The following is a 5904-nucleotide window of genomic DNA, read 5'->3' as shown; positions in this document are numbered from 1 at the left end:
CTAAAAATAGAAATGAGATAAGACGGAGACTACTGAGAAAGACACCAGTCATACTTTGGCCTCCGCATGTGCATGCGTACCTGTGTGTCTGTGTATATACACATTAGCATATAGACACACACACATGAAAATAAGAGATGGTGATGGTAGTGAAGAATGAAGCTTAACCTGACTGGGTAAAGGGAAGGTGGGAGGCTATGCAGGAGATGCAGGAGAGGAAGATGGAAATTCAGGCTTCTACATGGATCATTCTGACAAACACAGGCACCATGTCCTGACAGATAGAAATAAGACTCATTGCTAAGGTGATTTTTGTTTTTGTTTTTTTTTTTTTCAGGAACTGTTATAAATCAGCCAAATAAACCCCACTCTGACTTTGCAAAATAATCCTAGCACTTGGGAGGCAGAGGCAGGCGGATTTCTGAGTTCGAGGCCAGCCTGGTCTACAAAGTGAGTTCCAGGACAGCCAGGGCTACACAGAGAAACCCTGTCTCAAAACAAAACAAAACAAAAAAAAAGACTTTGCAAAATAAAAAGGGGATTTCCTCTGCTAATGTCCAGAAGGAGGCTGTTTACGAAGGATCACAAACTCTTCATGCTGATAGATGGATTTGAGAAATACACATCTGCTTAGAACATGGCAGATGGAGACTAGAATGAGCTGCCAGTGGAGTGGAAAGATGCAACTCTTTGTGTTTTTATGTCATTTAGTGCAGTCATCCAGACTTGTTCCCAGTGGGCTGCCCTTTGTACAGACTTAAGGTTAGAATCACAGATGTGCATAAAGCTATTCAGCAAAATTATACTCACTTGCAGGAAACGAAGAGGTGATCTCTGTGTTGGTTTCTACTCTCCTTGCAGCAACTGAAGGAAGCAAAGCCGGGCTTACAGCTTAACCATACAGTCCACCGTGCACAGAAGGCATGGGGCATGAGTGAATGGCACTGGTCACATTGTATCCGCAGCAGGAAGCAGAGCCAGATACTAGAGTTCAGCTTGCTTTCTCGCTTGTATTCACTCAGCAAGCCTGAGCCGAGCTCATGAAACAATGTTTCCCCACAGTTACGGTGGATCTTCTCATATCAATACAATCTAGACATTTCTTTCTTTCTTTCCTTCTTTACTTTCCTTCTTTACTTTCTTTCTTCCTTTCTTTCTTTCTTCTTTTTTTTTTTTTTTTGGTTTGTTTTTTTTTGGGGGGGGGGTTGTTTTGTTTTGTTTTTCAAGACAGGGTTTCTCTGTATAGCCCTTACTGTCCTGGAACTCACTCTGTAGACCAGGCTGGCCTTGAACTGCTTTACAGACTCGTCTCGAGTTTTGTCTCCTAAGTGATTCAAGATTCTGTCACTTTGACAATCAACATTAACTAATCAAAGTCTACCCTTTGCCAAATGGTGGTGGCACATGCTTTTAGTTCCAGCATTCAGGAGGCAGAGACATGCAAATCTTGGAGAGTGAGGCCAGCCAGGTTCACACAGTGACTTCCAGGACAGCCAGGGCTACTCAGAGAATCCCTGTCTCAAAACAAAAACTTAATTATTAATTTACTCCTTGTCAATTTGACACCCAAGCATATTGCTTTCAAGCTGTAACTTTCTATACCTTCTCTCCATAGGTTCATAGCTATCACATGCTGCAAATTCATTCAGTTCAACTTTTAAGAGTGTCATCTTCAACTGTTCCAACACTATCTAGAAAAAACTTACTTCTGAGACTCAGGTAATCTTTTAACTGTGAGCCCCTAAAACATCAAAAAAATTTTACAGGGATCAGAGAGATGGCCCAGTGAGTGATGACCAGATAGATCCCTGGAACCTAAATCATGAAAGGAGAGAGCAAACTCTTACAAGGTGTTCTCTGACCTCCACACCCATGCACATATACCCACAAACATATTTACCCACGTGCTTGTACAAAAATTAAAAATATTTAAATATCATAAATGATCTCTTTTTAAATTACAAGTTTCCAAGTTGCAGTGGGACAGAACCTATAGTACTATTCCAAAAGTAGAAATATAGGCAAAAGAAGGAAAGGTCAGAAAACAGAGTCCCAAGTTCCATGTCAGCTATCTTCTGAGCTCTAAAAAGGCTTCAGTGGCTCCACCCGTTCAGCTCTGCACACATGCAGCCACACACATAAGCACTCTTTTGGACATGTCCCATTCTCTGCATGCAGCCTCCCTCCGTGGATGTCTCACTGTTAAGGTATTTCCAGAATACTGGGGTCTCCGCTGCATCTAAAGCTGCTCCTTCACACCATCACACGATGGCCTCTCAGGGCCTCCCTAGGGCAAATATGATCTTGCTACATATTGCTTGGCCTCAGCAGCCATTTGGAGCCCTCATCCAGACCTCCAAAGACCTGTTCTCATGGATTTCAACAACACGGACATTCCCTTCTTTTCTGGTCTAAGCTTCCGCACTGCCACCGGCTGCCAATGCTCTCTGTCTTCTATACCCTGGCATCGCCTTTATTGAATTTCAGAATGTTGCACTGACTCAGAGTTTGGTCTACCTGCTCTTTCTGTTTATCCCATCTTTCCTTTCTACATTCAGTTTGGGCAATCATTGATTGATTAGCTAATGTGTGCTGTACTGTTTTTTAGGTGTCTGAGACAAAGCAATGACTATGTAAACCACGTTTCTGCATTTGTAAAGCATGCATTGTCATAAAAAGGAAAATATGAAAACTACACAGTAACTGTGTAATGCACCATTGGGTAGTAACAGTGACACATGCAGGAGGGTAGAAGAAAAGGAAAATAAAGAATTGTAAGGGCAAGAGGACAGGGGTACCAGCTAGGACTTTGTGAAGAGGTGACATTCTCATAAGAGTAAAGTAAAACATGAGGCAGAGGAGTCAAGGACAACTACACGAGACTGGAGTGACAGAAGACATGTTTGTGACCTTGAGAGAAGGCTCAGTAAGTAAACTGCTTGCTATCCCAGCCTCAGTCCCCAAGTTTGGATCACCAGAACCCATATAAAGCTAGCATAGTGCTTCTATGTTGAGATGGGCCACAGAGGTAGGAAAATCCTTGAAAGCTTGCAGGGCACCTGACCCAGAGTGTACAGAGGCAAACAAAAAGACTCTGACCCAGATAAGGTGAAAGGTGATGGTTGATACTGTGAGACCCCCGAAGCTGGGCCTCTGCTCAAGTCCTGGGATGAGGTAGCCAGCACACCAATGACTCTAGAGGAAAACCACACCTGATGCAAACTGCAAGAGGTTTTATTATCAGCTAGCTGAGGATGAACTCCTGGAGCCTTGCAGGGCAGGGGAGTTTGACAGTAACAGTAGAGGGCTTTTAACAGCTAGCTGAGGAATTGGGAGGAGTTGGGAGGAGAGTTGGCTACAGCTCCTTTCTGGAGGGGTAGGGGGAGTGAGCTGCAGCTTCCTCTCCAGCATCTATCTCCATGTCCTTGTAGGTCTTCCTACAATTATAGCATCTCTGGCTGTAAGGCACAGAAACAAAAAGGCTTTTTGCTGGCTATAGAGAACAAAGAGCTTTTTTCTGGCTGTATTTTTAGAGATCAGGGAAAACAAGCTTGGGGAACGTCCAGGGGCTTTACCTTCCAGGGAGAAACACTCTAAGTCAGGGTCTCACAATACCTAAGGTTAACATGGCAAGTGCACACCTGTACTCACACATATGAGCACGCACACACACACACACACACACACACACACACTGATGAGCATGTGCCCACCCATGCAAGCACATGCACATGCACACAGAGATTTAAAAAGAAGAAAGCATGATTGTGCCATTTATTAAGGACTAGGAAAGATTATACTGGGAGGAAACAGAGTTTTGGCTTAGAGCTATGGATACAACTTGCTGAGGCATTATAACATTGTAGTAAGGGGCTAGTTAGTTAGCTGAATTTAGTTCCTTTTGGAATTTTTCCCTTCCCAAGGACAGAAATCTTCCTGGATACTTGTCTCTCATTTGCCGCTCTCCAAACCTGTTACCTTCCTTAGTTGTTTTGTTTGGGGGTTTTTTGCTTTGTTTTGGTAGTTACTGTAATAAAACTTGTTTTAGTTGTTCTTTTTTCTTTCTAAGTTTTATTTATTTATTTAGCTATCCACTTGTGTATATTGTTCATAGCTGTGCCCTCTGTGCTGAGTATGACACTTATTGCAAAGAAGGGGCTCAAATGACTTGTGAGACAGCACAGGGTAGGCCAGTCATCTGGAGAAGTCAGGACACCTTGGTTCCTGTCTAAGGTCAGCTTTGTGTGCTAGCTACATGGCTCTGTGGAAACGTGTCTGGAGTGAGTTCTCGGTTTTCAGTTATATGATTTTTAAGCACTGATTTGTCCACTTAAAATTATATTTAAAAATGCAGGATTTGTGATCATACTCAGGATTTTAATAAGCTCTTTCTGGGCTGGGGAGACAGCCCAGGTGTTAAGAACACTGGCTGCTGTGATCCAGGACCTGAGTTCAGATCCTAGAACTCAAGTCAGATGGCTCACAACTTCCTGTATCCCCAGCTCCAGGGCATCTGGTACTTCTGGCCTTACTGGTATCTGCCCTCTAGTGCACATGCATACATCTATACATAATTTAAAAAAAATAATAAAAATAGACCTATTTCAAAAATTCTTGGGAGCTAGAGAGATGACTCAGTAGTTAAGAGAACAGACTGCTCTTCCTGAAGACCTGTGTTCAATTCCCAGCACCCATGCGGCAGCTCACAGCTGTCTGTAACTCCAGGATCTGACACTCTCACACAGATATACATGCCGACAAAACACCAATGCACATTAAAAAAAAAAAAAGAGTGAACAAGAAAATAAAAACTTCTTAGAACCTCTTAGAACCCACAGCTCAAGAAATAGACAACTGATTTTAACTCATCTAGGAAATCCTACTGAAAAACTAATCACTGTGTAACTGAAACACACCTGAATGGGAACAAGGCCACAAAAACAGCGTTTACAGAGGCCACAAAGATTCCCTCAGGAAGAAACAAAGGGAATGCCCACCCCCACCATCACCTTGAACTCCTATTTCCTTCCTTTACCTCTGCTCGCACAATATATGAAGAATTCTCTTGCAAAAGGGTCCTATTTCTTCTCAAGAGAGGATTCTCTTCATCAATGCCGTTGTACTAGAAGAGAGTTCTATGTGCATTATATGTGCATTGAAGGCAGAGTGGAAATTACACCACCTAACTCTGTAAAAACAGTGTAATAGATCTGTCTGGAATGATGTTGAAAACATTATCACAATATCGTGTGTGCACAATTGCCCTCAGAGGTCAAGTTACAACCCCTGATGTTGTTCCTCAATTGTCATTCACCTTGTTCTTTGGGACAGGGTCTCCCATTGGTCACCAATAAGGCTAGACTGGAGGGTTATCAAACACCAAGGATGTAGCTGCCTGTCTATCCCTCTCCAGCCCTGCGCTTACAATTGTGTACCACCGGCCTCAGCTTTTTAAAGATAGGTTTACCGGGACTGGATTCAGTACATCTCGCCTGCATGGCAAGCACTTCACCAGTGAATGAACCTTCCTTCCAGTGTTCACTTAAACAGTAAGACCGGAAAAGCGAGCATGTGAGTGTGCTTCTGTTCTTATTCTTCCACTCTGGGGTAAATCCGTTTTTTTGTTTGTTTGTTTGTTTGGTTGGTTGGTTTTCCCTTTTTACTATTAAAATGGTCTGGAAAAGGAGCAGATACTGTAAATAAATGGGGGGGGGGAGGGTGCATTACTTTTCCTTTTGCTTCCAAAAAGCGATCAGAAAAGTGAAAAAAACATCAATGCTGCAAGATTATAGATAGAAAAATGTGGCCTCCCTTCCCCCAGCCTGGAACCTGCCTGCTCTAGGGNGGAGCTACCGGCTCATTCGTCCTGCCACGCCCACTGCTGGAACCTGACCTTGCTGCCTG

Source organism: Mus caroli, chromosome 9 (assembly GCF_900094665.2).
Source record: "Mus caroli chromosome 9, CAROLI_EIJ_v1.1, whole genome shotgun sequence".
NCBI lineage: Eukaryota > Metazoa > Chordata > Mammalia > Rodentia > Muridae > Mus > Mus caroli.
The sequence above is the reverse complement of the archived record's forward strand: the minus strand, read 5'-3'. Positions refer to the sequence as shown.